Source organism: Clytia hemisphaerica, unplaced genomic scaffold, assembly GCF_902728285.1.
Source record: "Clytia hemisphaerica strain Z4C2 unplaced genomic scaffold, Clytia hemisphaerica genome assembly, whole genome shotgun sequence".
Lineage (NCBI taxonomy): Eukaryota > Metazoa > Cnidaria > Hydrozoa > Leptothecata > Clytiidae > Clytia > Clytia hemisphaerica.
The window spans coordinates 11576-29193 of NW_027104384.1; the positions used below are offsets into that span (position 1 = coordinate 11576).

At 33.6% G+C, this 17618-nt stretch overlaps 2 long non-coding RNA genes across 2 annotated transcripts; one reads left to right on the top strand and one right to left on the bottom strand.

Moving 5' to 3' along the window:
• Positions 1 to 1210: 1210 nt before the first annotated feature.
• Positions 1211 to 2721, top strand: LOC136819331 (uncharacterized). The gene is made up of 3 exons (XR_010848422.1): positions 1211 to 1639; positions 2066 to 2166; positions 2486 to 2721. It is a non-coding gene; the product is annotated as an uncharacterized lncRNA (long non-coding RNA).
• Positions 2722 to 12852: 10131 nt separating this feature from the next.
• LOC136819318 (uncharacterized) lies at positions 12853 to 13167 on the bottom strand. Its single transcript, XR_010848420.1, has 2 exons — positions 13111 to 13167; positions 12853 to 12887 (listed from the first exon to the last, which is right to left on the bottom strand). It is a non-coding gene; the product is annotated as an uncharacterized lncRNA (long non-coding RNA).
• Between the last annotated feature and the right edge of the window lie 4451 nt (positions 13168 to 17618).

Here is a 17618-nt window from a genome sequence, read left to right on the forward strand (position 1 = left end):
GCAGGGGCCGCGGCTCCACTTTGAAAGTGATGGGGGCATGATATACGACGAAGGAGGCGCCACCATGGTTGGCGCCGACGGGCGAAATTTTTTGAGTTTTAGCCCTTCTAGATCGCCTAATACAGGTTGGTTTTAAGGTTATTAAGGAAAAAATCTGGTCGGGCCAAGGCCCGGGTGGCCCCCCCGGTGCCGCGGCCCATGGTATGTGTCTGTATGACTATACATACACATACACATGGCTACACCACAGCTTTTCAAAGCTATGGGCAGTTCCAGTTATAGTCTGTTAACCCCAAGTAGACGATGTGGATTTTCCACAACAATTTACTTTTGAAAAACTTCAGGGTATTAGCCTCCCAAGCCAAGGGGAGGGAGGCACTTAGGCAAAATTTGGATATGTTTCGCTGCTGGTGACAGGGTCACATTTTTAGGCTCCATAGCCATCAGACGGCTGACCAATTAAATCAGAAAAATTTCAAAACAAATGAACTACGCAGCTCTGCTAGTAGTAGTACTCTACCATTTTTGTTTTGATTTAATGTTGTATTTTAATGACCAAACCAGCCAGGTCAATCATTCGAGAGCTATGCATGTTAGCCTCCACTGATGCAAGTTCCAAGTTGCCCAATTTCACGGTATATGACAGGTTCCCGATTTTGCCGAAAATTCATATCTGACAGGGTCCACTTTTCAAACTCCAACGGCACATCCCTGTCGGCTGTCTAGATCAGTACCCCCTAGGTGAAAGCCTCCTTTTCAAAAGTTTTCCACCAAGGACGTTTTAATACCAATTTTTTATCTATTATAATGTGTAATGTATATACAGGAATTCTTCTTGATAATCAACCAAGTAGGGGGTCAAGCAGCTAGTACAAGACATGTCATCTAAATGCATTTTCGTAAGAAGCTGGTAACATCATCACACATACCATGAGTGGTCCTAAATCCGACAGCCCTGCCTAAATCCGACGTGGTCTTTCAAAGATACAAACTAAAATGAAAACAATATACATATACCGCGCGGTATATGCGCGGCGCGTCCCGTGCGGCCGATTGCATCTGAAGCAAACATTTTTCATACCCTTTATTTGGGGGGTTGGAATTAAGCAAGGCTGTCAAATTTAGGACCACTCACGGTATACACTTAGTACTATCCTTGAAAGTAGGTTTTCGACCATTACAGTGACAGATAAAAAGAATATCAGATAAAATAATATCTGGTCCCTTTAGAACCTTTGAATTTTTTCATCTTTCAATATGAGATTACAACATTTTAGGAAATATTTTAGATAATAAATTTCTCTGACAACCCGCAAACCGATTTTAAGATTTTTGTAAGGAAATCAAATTCACATAACACACCACCAGGCACCAACTGGTATGATGTCTTGTACTAACTGCTTGATACCCCTGGACCAAAGCTGGTCACTTTTGTTTTAACTAGTTGTCTTTCCATTTTCAGGAGATAAAATAAAAGTCGGTTGGTTGGAATGCAAGCTGTCAGATCATTTTATTTTGGAAAATTCTTATTCTGACTTCCCTGTTAGAATTAATGAAGATTTTGTCATAACATGGTTGAAGTAAAAAATGATGTTAAATTAAACTCAAGGTGGAATATCAAATGATAACATAGCTGAAGGTAGGCCTTTTAGACATAGTTTTTTAGTCTAAAAACAAAGAAATGTTGACGTTTTTGTTTTTGCTATGGAACTGAAAAAGATGACATGATTAAATACACATTTTTTAATAAGCAACTCCAATTTTCTGGTCAGGCCTAGGGTTACTTAGCATTCTGGTCCATTTTCTAAAAAAATTGCTTTGAATACCCCTAATATTATACCATATTTATGTGTATTGGGTCAAAGGCTATAGTTTGCCATGGTTAGACCATCTAAAACAGCTGTCACTTTTCGAGATAGTGGAAAATATTGACAAATTTGAGGCCTCAAGCCTTAGCAGCCTGATTGCTTATAATAAATGTGTAGAACAGAGAAATTACTTTTTAAACTCTGAAGTGGCAAGCTTTACAGTGTGTCAAATTTTCATAAAACTTTCATGTTTATAGGATACATTGAATGTGTGTCGACATTGAGCCATTCAAGTTTTGGGGATTTCATTGAAAATAGATTAATTTTATCCATTGAACAAGGAACAAAATACAACACGGTAAGTATTTTTTGTAATATAATCCAGTAATACAAGACTATTGATGATACTATTCCATTGTACATCAAAAGAAGCTAAAATTTTGTCACAGTACACAAAGTCTTGACCTAAGTTCAAAATATTTTTGAAAATAGGTTTTTGTAACCTTTTTTAGAAATAGAAACAATCTGAATAATTTGTCTTACTAAAGGGTCTTTCTACTATAGTCTACTGAAAGCTGTAAAATAACTTATCAACAATTTTACAAACCTCTTTTAGTTATACACCATTTTGTATGCCTGGATTTCAATACTGATTCAATTTCTATTTGTTTTATTAGGGTCATGACGTAAGGACAGTTACTGGCTGATTTTGAAATGCACTTGAAAAACGATGCTGGAAAACAAAAATGTATGTTGCTATCATGCAATCAAGATATTTATATGCTTCATGTGGTAGTTCGTTTCAACTTGGTAATATTTTCATACTCTAGGTCCCAAGTATATTATAAATTATGATAAAATATTGCAAAATCTAATAAAAGTGGGGGTCTGAATAACAAGGTGGAGTTTAAAATTTTTCGGTCTGGTTCAGATTATGCTTCTTTTACTGTATAGATTTTTCGTTGGATAATGTGTTTAAGGTTTGAAAATATTCTTCAAAGGCATTCAAAAATATCCCAGAATATGTTAAATTGAGAAAATGGATAGACTTTTGGTTTACCCCTGAAATTAATTTTGTCAAAATGTCGGAGTCCACAATTTTTTTTTTTAATTACAAAGTAGGTGGGACGTTTATTCAGACTAGGGCATTTTGGGAAAATCATCTTAATATCAGTTTTTAATAATGACTTGTACTTTATGGTTTTTCTACCCTCCCCTAATTGAGCACAAGAGAGTTTATTTGGCATAGCTTTCATTATTCATAGTGTCATCTTTTTAGAGTGATTTGCATATAATTTTTTAATTTATTATACAGTATTTTTATATTTTTCATATTTTTTACTTCATTAGTTTTTATATTTATAATAACGGCTAATACCCTCAGGCGCCCAAATCTTCCCTAAAACCCCACCGCCCATAATTTTGTTCCACCATCCGCCCATTCAAGAAACTTTTTGACTTTTTTCTAGGAAGTTTGACTTACCACTCGGATTGAATCTTGTTTTAATTATCAAAAAAATATTAGAAATAGTTTTGAAACACAGGAATCAATTCCAGTTTTCCAAACATTGAAAGTTTACTCTCTCTCTCTCTCTCTCTCTCTCTCTCAAACTCGCAAAGGGATCACACAATTTTTTATACTTATGTATAAGGGTATTTTAAATAGTGCAATTTACACATTATGCTTGTTTTTTTTGTGATTTAGGAGATTAAATTATTTGAAACTTTGTTAACTGAGGCTCAGCATATGCTTTATAGGCAATGTTTAATTTTTTCCAAGAGATCAGTCTGGATATGCTTGTTTGCAGTATGCTTATAAAAATGTCTATAATTTAGTAGAATTGATCTCCATTGTAGAAAGCATTCCCAAAGTATTTAACGAGGATTTCGCACTTACGGGAATAGAAATTTCAATGTATCATTTAAGGGGGTAGTCATATGAGAAATTTGAAATGTCATTTTTTAAACTTTTTGTTATATCTTCTGAAGTAGTAAATATTTTTCAATAAAACTTTCCACAATTGTAGCACAACTATAAAAGATTTGAAAAATTAAAAAAAAATTCTAAAAATAGTAAAGACGGGGGTAATATCGTCCAGGGGGTAAAAGCTATAAAAATATTGTGTCAACCTTTTAAGAAAAGCTAAGAAAGCTATTCAAAAAATTTCTTTTGGTAAAGGTTAGTATTATGAAAGTCTCCAGAATGAGTGGAAAAATTTTCAAATTTCAAACCAGGGGGTCTGGAACCTAAAATTTGTAATTTTTCAGTTTAAAAGTCAAAAAATGATTTTTTTAAAAAACTGCTTCATTCATCCTGAGGCTTACCATAATGGAAAACTACCCTGAAAATTTCAAGTCGATAGCTTTTCTCAATCCTGAGAAAAGGCTGACAAGGTGCGCGAAAACCCCCTAAAACGTGTTTTGAGAAAACGGCGCAGAAAGTTGAAAATAGAGGTTTTTCTCAATTTTTCTGCGATACATAGACCGTTTTACAAAATTTTTGCTGTGGTTGACTAAAATGGATTGACACATTACTTTTAATGTTGAAAAGGTACTGGAAATACTAAAATAGTCCAAATTTTTTGAGAAAAATGGCCTTCCTCATGCTCCGGGAATCTCCAAGTATTTTGCGTCAACTCTGCGTACGACGCGTAAACATGGCTTTAAGTCAATAAAAGTGCATTTTCTCATCAAAAAACATATTGCCAACAAAATATATCATCCTTGTGCTCTCTCAAATCTGTTTATATCATTTACAGGTGAATTTCAGTGTTGATCTTAGGGAAACGTGTCTTCAACGGGTTGAACGTCAATCATGATATCATGATGCAATGCATAGTTTTACTCAATTTTCCAGGATCGCCTCTGGCGCCATGATTCATCAAAGACTAGATTTCCACTGGATCTAAGACTCACAATAGATACATCATTGAATACGTTTGGTTCCTTTTATTCATAGTCTACAGTCCATCACTTTGAAAAGTTTTTTTCGGTGTACAAGTTTTACTGCTCGAAAACATCAGTTCGCAGAATCAAATTGTTGCTTTCACTCAAATTATAGGCTTCCAAAGCTTTCCCAGATGTGAGAAATGAAATGAAACATTCAATAATATCATAATTCAATCCAAAACAATACATAAGCTCAGTTTCCATGTCAAAAACACAGCTGATTGCCTCCAAAGTGAATGTGTTTGAAAATACCACTTCTTTGGTTACCATCTTTAATTACGTCATATTAAGAAATCCCGGGGAAAAAAGGCGGTATTGACTTAGACGCCCGAAAAGGGCGTAAAAAGAGCTTTCATTTGATATGTCATGATGCTATGTTTAGAGCAGCCATACGGAGATGAGGCCCTAGCAACGGATGTGATTTCCCGTTGCTAAGGAGAAAATTGTATACCAGGGCTCATAAGAAACCCAATATCTCGGCAGATATTTATGCTACGGTCTTGAAATTTTCAGGGTATGTTAAGGAAGCATAAAGGATCCTAAAAAGCCCTAAATCCCGAAATTGATAAATTTTTCACCAAATTTCAAAATCTCATATGACTACCCCCTTAATGTCCTTTGAAGCCCTATGGCCAATCTATTCCTTGATAGGGACGAAGATTCTAAAAACTTATAATTTAGATTAGTTATTTTATTATTGAAAATGAAATTAAATTATAGAAATTACACGCATTTTTTTATAAGAACCAGTAGATTCTTGCTCAGGCTGGGCTGTTCTTAATTTTTGCAATTTTCCAGGCTTAAATGTTCTTATGATGTTCTTAGCCGCTTAGTTTCTTTACTTAAAAATCAGTTAAAATCTATTAAAATAAGTGTTTTCTTGATAATTTCTGAAAGCTGAGGCTCAGATTGTTCTTAATTGTTCTTAGGTTTTGGCCAAATTTCAGCCTCGTGTTCTAATAAAATTGTTCTTATACAAAACGTGTAATTTGTCATTCAGAATTATTTTATTTAGACTACTTAATTTTTTAGCAAAAAGTCATCACTACCGTACTATTTTGTTTCATATTTTCTGTTTTCTATGCTTTGTAAATATATGAATTGTTCGTTTTAATGTCACAGAAAAAATTTATCCGCACATAAACACAAATTATTTAAAAGATCTCTCATTTACTTTTGAAGACTTGTTTATGAAAGATTTCGAAAAAAGCAAAAACCATCTTCCAAAGTATTTAGAAAGTTTCGGAATATGACATTTCAACATATTAGGAAGTTAGGAATTTAATTTTTCAAGCCTGTTTGAAAGTTTGAGAATGTGGTCTTTCAACTTTTTTGGAAAGCTGGGAAGACGATCTGGTCGAAAGATGTTGGAAGGTAAGGTGCACAACTTCCCAATCCTTGTTGAAAGACCAACTTTAAAACCTGTCGAAAGATGTCAGAATATGAAATTTCAACATATTAGGAAGTTGGGAATTTCATTTTCCCAGCCTGTTTGAAAGTTTGAGAAGGTCGTCTTTCAACTTTTTTGGAAAGATGGGAAGATGATCTGGTCGAAAGATGTTGAAAGGTAAGGTGCACATCTTTCCAATTTTTGTTGAAAGACCAACTTTCAACTTTGTCCAAAGGTGTGGAAATGTGACCTTCCTACATCTTTCCGACGATTTGAAAGACATTATTTCGCCCAGTGCGTGTGTTATATTTCGGTCGTTTTTTCACGGAGTTTCCATCTGTAAGTTGTCTTAAGGAGGTGTTTATTGATATAATTTTGTTTTTAAAACTAAGTCTGAGATCATATTATAGAGATAATAGGTGGGATGGTGTGCTGCCATAATTTATCTTTGTGAGTGTTTATCGAGAATTTGTCGTTTTTCCGTGAATTTTACAGAGAACGACTTTCAACTTCGTTATTAACGTTATATTAACATAACCATTTATGAAATTGTGTTTCAAAACTAAGTCTGAGATCACATTATGGAGATAACTTGTGTGGGATACTGCCGCTGGCTGCCAGCTGTAATATGTCATAGTACTGGACATAACTCTTTGCCGCTATTGGGATTCGAACCCACTATATCCAAAGCCCCTATGAGTAGAACTCCAGCGCGTTAACCACTCGGCCATCGAGTCACAACTGCATTTAGGAGTTCAAAGTTTCTTATAAACATGGTATTTACTCCAAACTCTACCCGGGGGCTAAAACCCTAACCAGGGGTTAATTCCCATCCGCAACTTTAGTCCTACCTGAAGCAACCCTTTAATCTTACCGGGAAATTTTACTCTGCTACGAATTCAATCCAAAACATAGGTCAAACATCGCTCGGGTAGGCGGGGCAAAAATTCTAGATCGGCGGTTGTTTTAGCCTGGACTTGTTAATTTATTGCGCTTACAGGCCCCGACAAAGACAAAAATTTTTCGATCAGTTGCTTTTTAAAGGTCCATTCCACTGCGCGCTGGACCAAAAAGCTTCTATGTCAATGGTAGTTAATGTGGTGGTAACCCGGGGGGACTCATATGGTCTGACCCACGGCATGTGTCGTGCCCTTAAGGGTAGGTTTTTCGAGACCCTCAGACGTAGTCTTCCCATATCGTTTTTAAACAAAAGATAATTATGAATATTTGAATTTCTCACAAGTAAGGGCGATTGCTTTTTTTCTGAAAAATCTTCCTTACCATAAAATTGTTCACTGATCGCAATTATTCTATTCAACATCTGTGGCAAAAGGACCTGGAATTTTTACCACTTCTCGCTATAAATTGAAGTATTTTCCCAAATTGTCTTTGATTGGGAGACTAGAGGTCTTCAAGAAGTTCATGCATACGTCACGAGCCTGCGTTTCGAATTCTGTGTAAATAAGCAAATAGGTGCTGAAATGTACCAAAAGGGCAGACAAACAAAAAAATCAAGAAGTATCTATATTATAATACGCTTAAATCGGAACTCTCCCATTCTTGCATGAGGCTTTTTCGCTAGCGATTTTTAAATACACGGCAATTTTTTTCGCGCCTTTTTGATTGTATATTCAATTCTATTCGCCAAGTGCACTTCCATTCAAGAGAGCACATTTCTCCTTGATGGAGAAACACAACTGACTGTGCAATAGCACTATCAGCATAATTTATATTTTTTGCCCCCGCAAGGAGCGCAGCGACTGAGGAGGCATTCATAGCTTCACGCAATATATTGGACTGGAATCTCGATTTTTTGCGAATTGTTTTTGTTTTTGTGTTTGCGTCGTAATCGGCTTTCCGGCCAATTAAGTGTTCCGCAAAAATATGGCGGTAAATTATACAGCGGTAAATGTTATACATATTTTCATGTTACGTTATATGCTATTACCATTATTGCGTATTACATTTTATTAGTTTTGATTTAGGATTGAAAAGCTGAAGCAAGTGTTATAAATGCAAATTATAGAAAAAGTATAGTGATTACACCATAACACGAATTACATCTGATTACAATATTACTTCTGCAAATCAAAACAAACAAAATGGCAGACTGGTTATGATGATGAGCTGATTCATTTTGACTGGAAAAATGAAAAAGTGTTTTGTATGTCAAATTTTGTTTCTTGTCTTTGAAACTGAATACTAAATACTGTAATTTAGTCAGAAGTTCATTTCAGCAATGATTTCAATTCTTTTTCTGGAGTCTTTAAAGAAGTTTGCTCAAGTTTTCAAATGTACACTTGATATTTTTGTTCAAACTGTAATTTTCGAATTTATCTTTGTCTGTTATTATATTAATAACTAGCTTTATTGTTTATAGAGCTTCTTGAGCTTTAAAGACCATCATATGGTCGTAACTCGAGAAAGTCCTTCTTAACTTGGTAAGACAATATACCGGCAAAGTACAAAAAGGTTGAATGTACTAGTACACATAAGTATTAAAAGTTGAATCCAAAAGTGGTTGAATGTGTTGAATGTCAATCAATGTTTTTTTTTGGTATTCAAAATAGATTTACCTCACTTAGAGTGTTTTCACTGTTTGTTCAGTGTGGTAAATCTATTTTAAAAACCTGAAAAAAGTTTGTTTACATTCGTTTAACTTTGCATGCGCACGTTCAACTTTTTCATGCAGTTGTAATAGCCTAAATAACTTACGCTCCAGGAGTTTGGTGAAATAGCTCCAATTTAACAGTGGTTAGACTAGGCACACAGACAGTCATACAGGAACACCTTAAAGTGAGAGTATATAGCTAAAAAGCTCAAAGAGTCTAGTTTCCTGAAGGCCCGCCGTATCTTCATTGTCTGCGCTGCAATCATATCTTAATGGCTTCAATCCTTTCAGCCTGGAGAAAAGATTGTGTCATGAAAAAGTACTATGCACTTGAAAAAAAAAACACATTTGAACTTTTCGACTGTACGTCTTTAATGGACCACAATGACATTCTTTTATTTTTCTTTTGACTGCAATCACAGCGTACGCAAGTGGAGCCCGGGCCTTAACTAGGATTGGTCTATTTCAGATGGCGCAGAACTTTTTGATAAATTTTATCATCTTATCATCTTACTATTGTTTATTAGGCAAAGTAGCAAAGAGAATTATTGAAATATATAGCAGCCAATGAAAAATAAGCAAGCTATTTCTGATTGGTTACCTTGTTGATTTATTCACCGCTATATATTTTGCCTACAATCTAAGATGTCTGCAGCATTATTGGAAAAGGTCTATTTAGTGAATGATCATGACAAATATCGTTGTAAGAAAAAACAAACAAACAAGAAGGAGATGTGAAAGTCAGTAAGATAATGACACCATGATTTTCGAAGTATGTTTTTGAGAAGCTTTTCCAGCTTTTCCTTGAATTTTATTAAATTGTCAAGCTGCATGAATTCTTCAAGTATTTTGTTAATGGAATATGATTTTTTATTCAACCAATCAATAAATAATTAAATCAATCAATTATTCCGGATTATTTTTTATGCTTTAATTTATAAAGCATTAAAAGCTTTATAAGTGCATGACATGACCTTTCTGTGGGGGCATTTAGTGAAAGCTATGACTAGTTTTAAAAAAAGTTTATGTCGGTTATGAAATAATTTTGATTCACATGGGAATACGTCGAAGATAAAATTTGAGTTTTCAAAAAGACATCATATTTATGATTACCCTTGAGATTAATAAAGCTCCGATGACATTTCCCTTCTATTTGATACTCTGATAAAAACATTTCAATTTAATGGACAATATGAGAAAAGTTGATGACTTATTCCCAATTCAATTATGAAATTTTTTAATCAATGTTTGCTATTTTTTGTTATATTGAGATAGCAAAATGAAAACGCTTTTACTTACGCATTGAGTTTAATTGTTAAATAATTGTTGACTCTGTTAAGAGGTATTGAAAAAAGGCACTCTTTATATTCCACCGTAAAGCACTGTGGTCTTTGAAGTGATCGGTGTTGCCAAGTACCTCTAATACTGAATTTGAATTTCTATTTATCTTCATCCTTGCGTGAGGAAAATAATAGTCTTTCCTCTCCCAAAAACCCCCAAAAAAGCACGTTTAAAGTATGACCGATTTCTCGCGAGAAGATTTTAACTCAATTTTCACCAATATTTGCATGAGCATTATTTTTAGCGAGTCAAGAACATTATTGTTTGGAGGTTTTCAACAAAAGAAATTATGACAAATTTATACAATTTAACCCTATTCATACTAGGCTTTTAGGGGCGGTTCAGAACTAGGGGGGGGGGGCTTTTCCTGTACCACCCCTTAACTTTTGATCTAGTGGGTCTTTTTGGATGAAATTTGGCACACAAGATCCTTGTGACGTAAGGTAACTTTTGACAAAAAATTTTTTTGATGACGTCACTCATCATGCCCAAAGTGAGCAAAAACCGAAAATTTCCTTTGTTCTTATAAATAGCTATTGTATTCCAACAAAGGCTTTAGAAAAAAGTTGCCTGAGTTTAAAATGCTTATTTTATCCTAAATATTCAATAAATTACGGTTTAAACGATATATTTGACAATGAAAATAAATTTGTATTGGAAAAGTGTCAATTTTTGTGACACCTTACTGTCAGAAATGTCATCATGCTCAAGGTGTGAAAATATTTAGGTGTCAAATTTTTTTTTATTTTGAAGCTAAAGAAAAGTTAGGAATTTACAGAAATTTTCACGGCAAAAGCTCTATTATTTCAGGAGCTATTAGCAATAGTTTGACCTCCGAACAGAAAGAGCCCCCCCCCCTCCTAGTACGAATAGGGTTAATAAGGAGAAGAAAAATCAAAATTCAACTAAAAATACTTTCACCATATTTTTTAATGTGCATTAATTTTAGTGTCCCCTTAAAAATTTTAAACATCAATTTTTACGAAAAAGGCCTAAATTTAAGAACATTTCTTCTCGCAAAATAAGTACATTTGAATACAAATCCCTACAAGTTTCTGAAAAATAGAAAAGCGAGCGAAGCGAGCGTATTAAAAGGAGTAAGAAGTCGTCTCGGACGACGCCGGGACGGCTAGTTGCTAATATTTTCAAAAATAATGAAAATGTGCACTATTGTAAGGGCCAAGCCTATAGCTCTGCTACAATCTTTTACAGGATTTTACCCGATAAATTCCATTTGAAATAGAAATATTGTTTTAGAAATTTAATTGATGTTGCGTTTTGAATAATTAGTATGTTAATGTTCTGTGTTGTGCGTATCGTCATGTGTATTGTATCGTGCGTCTTTTGTCATTACTGTATAGATTTTAAGATCCACTGGGCGAAATCATAGATTTCTAATGTAGGAAATATATAGGAAATCTAACATTTTCTATATATTTCATACGTTTTGAAAGACCATATTTCCTTTGAAATGTAAAGATGGAGAATTCCTATTCAGACATTTCCTGACACATGGAATTATCATATTTACTAACTTTACATATAATGAAATTTCAAGTTTAGAAGTTTTCAACAAGGGAAATATTACATTTACTAACTTTCCATGGAATGTAATTTCAAGTTTAAAACATTTCCCAAAGGAAAATTTTCATCATTATTATCTTTACACAAGGATGAAACATCAAGTTTAAAAGATTTCCAAATTACAAATGTTAAGTTTCGATGTATCAAAATAGAGCTAAAAAGGAAGGAAGACACAAAGGTTACTTTTTAGTTTACATTTCATGTTACTTATCTATTTCATCTTTAGAAGAACTAAAAATTCATATTAAATAAGATAAAGTAAATTTAATATTTAGATAATCTAAATTACAAGTTAAAAAAACACAGAAAAAATACAAATGCTATGTATACAATGTATGAGGGCAAAAACTTAAGAGTATTAGTCAAATAAGTTAAACTTTGGTCAAACTTTCTTTATTAAAATTCCAAGATCAGTATCCTATTTCAAGCAACTTGTAGCTCTTGAAACAAACATTCAAAACATCAAAGAAATCAGTAACCGTCACTTGCCAAATAACTCTATTTCAGGATCATAAGTCAACCAGCTTTCTTCAAAAATCATGTCAGTTCATGGTGTTCCCTGAAGAAAAATTGAAAATCGATAATAATAATATGGTCAGTCTATCAAAAGTAAATACGAAATTAATCCAAGGGCTCTGACCTTGACGGCCGACGGGGAAGTACCACTGGAGTTTGAAAAGTTGATCCTGTCCGATGTGAACTTTTGGCAAAATTGGAACCCTGTCATTTTCACCCTGGAGTGGCAAAAATTAATAAAAGCAGCCGAAAATTTTTTAAATTTTCTCATTTCCACCCTGAAAATTGTCCAAAATAATCAAAATAATCGACCCTATCAGAAACTCGTCTTGAAAATTAGAAAATTTTGCACCCTGTTAGATATCTTCAGAGTATAAAAAAGGGACACTGCCCAGCAGAACGTCCCCATATCCAATTTTGACTAAGTGCCCCCCTCCGGGCAATTAACAAAACATTGGCTATAAAACAACAGTTTAGTAAAATCACTTTATATACATTTGATCTCTAATTTCGAGAGAAAAGGTTACCTCGTAAAGCAAATGGACTAGGAATAGTTGAAAAAAAAATTGAATTCTGTGATAAATACCTTTTTTGTTTTGTCTGTCAGATCATGTAGTGTAGGCTATCTGGATTTTTCTTTATGGTGCAGAGAATTGTACAGTTTCAGTGCTTGATAAAGTCATTTAACCTGTATAAAAATAAACAAAACTGATATATATTGCTCCATCATTCATTCACAAACAAAGATAATTTTAATCATATCTCAGAATAGTCAAAAATTGAGACGAAAGCTTTGCCAAAAACATTTCATTGCTAAAAAAAACCTTGAAATACCTACATATATAGCAAATTATCCAGCTTATAGTTCTTTTAAAAAAAGTAGCATACAAATAAGCAGATAATTCCCTTACCTTACCCTTGATTTACTTGACGAGAAATGGTTTCGTGGAGTTTATGTTATGATACAGTATCACGACCTGTAAAGTAGAAAGACAAATGAGTCAAACATTTTGACAACAAAAAAACAGCAAAGGAAAACAACATTTACAAAAAAGTTAAAAAAGAAGTAGAAAATATACCCCTGATCTGAATGAATGACATGACAAATTGCAAAGGCAAATTAAAGAAACAAAAAATCCTTAAATGAGTGTTGTCTGATTGACCCTTAGTTTAGGATAGATAGACATAGCAGTAACTAGACTCATTTGTTGATATAAATGGGTGAATTAATACTTACACATCATGATTTTGTGGTTAAATTATGTTTCTCCTTTCCATTTTTCTTACACCAGATCAGCTTATCACTTCCACCACTCCAACTTTAACACTCAAAGAAACCACAAAATTGAAAACCGGCAGGTACAAAATGCATAAAACATAATGCATATTGCATAATGCATAATGCATAATATTTGAAAAATGTCAATTTTAGAGGCTATAATAAGGAGAATTTGAAAGATAATACTTTCAACAAAACAAATATATCATTTTCTACCAGAAAATAAAGGGTAGAAAGCTGTAAATTTGAATTTTGGATGATGAAGAAAATCCATGATCCACTGAAAATGCTTGTCGCCATTTTGATTTTCATAGTTGTATTTTACAGAACGTAGTATATTGTAGAAAAAACACGAAAATATCTCCTCCGTATATTACTTTTCTTACTCGGAAACGTAAATTTTGAAGCAAGATCTTTCTGGGTTTTCTCAGAGATTTTTTCGAACAATTGCGAATAAATTTCAACGGGTTTACCCTCTTGCAAAGCATTAACCATGTGAATGCTTTTTGTTACATAAGCCAATATCCAGCCAATATAAATTAAAGAGCTTCATCCGGAAGCTAGATCAAAGAAAATAGACTTCGAATCTTTTTACATTCGAATGTTTATGTTTCTTTTGAGAAGGAAGAAGGGGGAAATCTTTCTGATCTGTTGCATCTTCTTATTATTTATGCGGAAAACCCTTTGTTGTTATGATTCGAATATTTTCTCTTTCGTTCGGATTCGAAAAGTAAATATTATATCTGGGGAAATCCCTCCGATCCCTCTGATTGGAATGTTTACAAGAAACTTTTCTAAAGAGGTTATTGCGGTAATAATGCATTTAGTGGGTTCGAATCCCACCGGTGGCGATCTGTCGGTAAGTCATTCAGTAAGTTAGAAAACATAGTAAATAACTCACACAGAACCTCTGCAAAGGAGATTTTTAGGAAATATAAAATCGTTCTGTAAATTACACAATACTATTATGCATTATGCAATATGCATTATGTTTTATGCATTTTGTACCTGCCGAATTGAAAACTGGTTTTGAATGTTTTGATTTCGTAAAGGGAATCTGGCATCTGGTCAGGGGGTTACGTTATTAAATTTTACTTAAGATACTCTCAAAAATATAATATAATCACCATACAATTAGGTGTTCTCCGAATTGAAATTATTCGATTTAATTTAAAACCAAACCGGAGCAATCTTCTAAAACATATTTACATTGTAAATATTGATATCATACGAATCATATTGGTTTTCTAGTGACCCCCGGTTTAAGATCTATGCCGCCATTTTAGATTGGCGCTCTCATATTTCAAAAATTGTAAATTTAGTGAAATGTGAAATTTTCAAGAATTCTCATTTGATGGAAATTTCAATTTTTAAATTTAGCGAAAATTTAATGAAATATCATATTTCAAGAGATTTTAACGACATGAAAATTTCGTATTTTCAAAATATTGAAATATAGAAAAGATATCATCTTTCAAATAGATGGAAATCCCTGAATTATCATATTTTTTCAATATATTTCAGATATTTACACGTTCGAAAGGTGGACTTTCAAAGTCCGCTTGAAATTCATTGAAATACCATTTTTTATATATATTTTTACTATATTTACAATTTGGGAAATCTATGATTTCGCCCAGTGATCGCCCTTTTTTGCATGCACTTTTTGAGAGAGTTTGTTGAAAGAAGACGTGCATATAGGGTGCTTTTTCACTACGGGTGGTTTTTCACTACGCTAGATAGATAAGTGGTTCACATCAACGGTCCTTTTCATAAATTTCTAAGGGTTGTAAAAAATATACGATGAAGATTCGTGCTTAACATCAGATTTTGATCGCTTTATATCAGCATTCAAGATTTAACGTCGAAAATTGGTCATTAAACCTTTTGTTCTCCAAGAGAGGGGTAGAGCTCTCTTGGATTAATGACCAATTAATCCAAAGATACACCGAAAATAGATTGTTTGCAATAAGATAGCATTCAGAGCATCAACATTTATCAGCAGTGAAATGGTTTGGTTCTTGCATAAAATGAAAGAACTGCCTCCACTGTTGGAGAACTGTTTATAAAAACGACTAATTTGTAATTATTTTCAATTAAATTTTGTCAACTATGCTGCAATTAATTCCAGATTCAAAAGTTCATAAACGCTCTGTTTTAGGAGTCAGTAATGTTTTCCTATCAATTTTCTTTGTATTTCAGCTAATCGATTTTCGCCAGACAATCTCAGTGAAAAAGCACCCATAGTGAATTCGTATTTTTTATCGAAAATCTTTTGAGCTTAAAGCTTTTTGTATCAATTTTTGCGTGACGAAATTTGTAGGTTTAAATTTGTACATATTTATCATGTATATGTAAAACGGAGACGGCCCCCAAAATGTAGGCCATAGGACACTTTCTAAATCTATTGCCTTTCAGAAAATGCAGATACATCTGTGGTTTTAGAAGACGAGTAAAATATAGAGCATTTTAAAGGTCAACCAGTATTTTGGGGCCCTAGAATCAGCATTGATAAAACCGACAATTCTAAATATGAGTAACAGCAAAAAACCTAGGAATTCTGTTCCTATCAACTTGACTTAATAATCTATAACAAAAAATTAACATTATATACCGGATGCGCCACAAAAAGGTTTCTCTCTTTGAAACTAATTTTCTGAGAATCTAAAAAATTTTAATCATTTCGTTAGAAAGAAGAAAGATGGACTTAAATTTTGATGGCTCATTTATCAAATCCAATTGATTAGATCAAAACTTATGCTCAATTGAACAAAGAATTTACTTTCAAAAAGTGCTCGAAAACGTTAAAAATCGACCTATCAAAATTTTATTTTAAAATTGGCAATCGAAATAGCCTTTACGTGATTATCATCAAAATCAATTTAATCTAACTGGATGAAGTCTTTGTAAGGCTGGATGTACCTCGAAACCCATATTTAATGTAATTTTAATTGAAATTCAACTTTCTCTTTATATAACAAATGGTCATTTATGCAGCTAATTATCATTTTTAATGACTGAAACGGAAATAATGATGCGTCAAGTAATTATGCTTCTGTTTAATTTGATAGGTCGAAATTTAACGCTTTTGACCACTTTCAGAAAGTTATTTTTGTATTCAATTGAGGGATCAGGTCCGGTTAGCGTGGTACACGGGTACAAACTATACTTGTGAAAGCTACAACTATACTTTGTACCCGAAACTATTTTACTGACCAGATCGAATTCACTAGTATACTTTGTACCCATTACAAGTATACTTTACACCCGCGATCAACTATACTTTGTACCCATGATCAACTATACTTTGTACCCTGATCAAATATACTTTACACCCGCGATCAAGTATACTTTACACCCCCGATCAAATATACTTTACACCCGCAAGCAAGTATACTTGTACCCATGATCAACTATACTTTGTACACATGATCAAATATACTTTACACCCGCGATCAAATATACTTTACACCCGCGATCAAGTATACTTTGCACCCGCGAGCAAGTATACTTTGTACCCTGATCAAATATACTTTAAACCCGCGATCAAGTATACTTTACACCCGCGATCAACTATACTTTGTACCCATGATCAACTATACTTTGTACCCTGATCAAATATACTTTACACCCGCGATCAAATATACTTTACACCCGCGATCAAGTATACTTTGCACCCGCCAGCAAGTATACTTGATCAAGTATACTTTGCACCCGCCAGCAAGTATACTTTGTACCCTGATCAAATATACTTTGTACCCATCACTAGTATACTTTGCACCCTGATCAAGTATACTTTGTACCCCGATCAAATATACTTTGTACCCATGATCAAGTATACTTTGTACCCCGATCAAATATACTTTGTCCCTGATCAAATATACTTTGTGCCATGATCAAGTACACTTTGTACCCATCACTAGTATACTTTGTACCCTGATCAAGTATACTTTGTACCCTGATCAAATATACTTTGTACCCTGATCAAATATACTTTGTACCCTGATCAAATATACTTTGTGCCCATCACTAGTATACTTTGTACCCCTATCAAGTATACTTTGTACCCTGATCAAGTTTACTTTACACCTGCGATCAAGTATACTTTGCACACATGATCAAGTATACTTTGTCAAACGC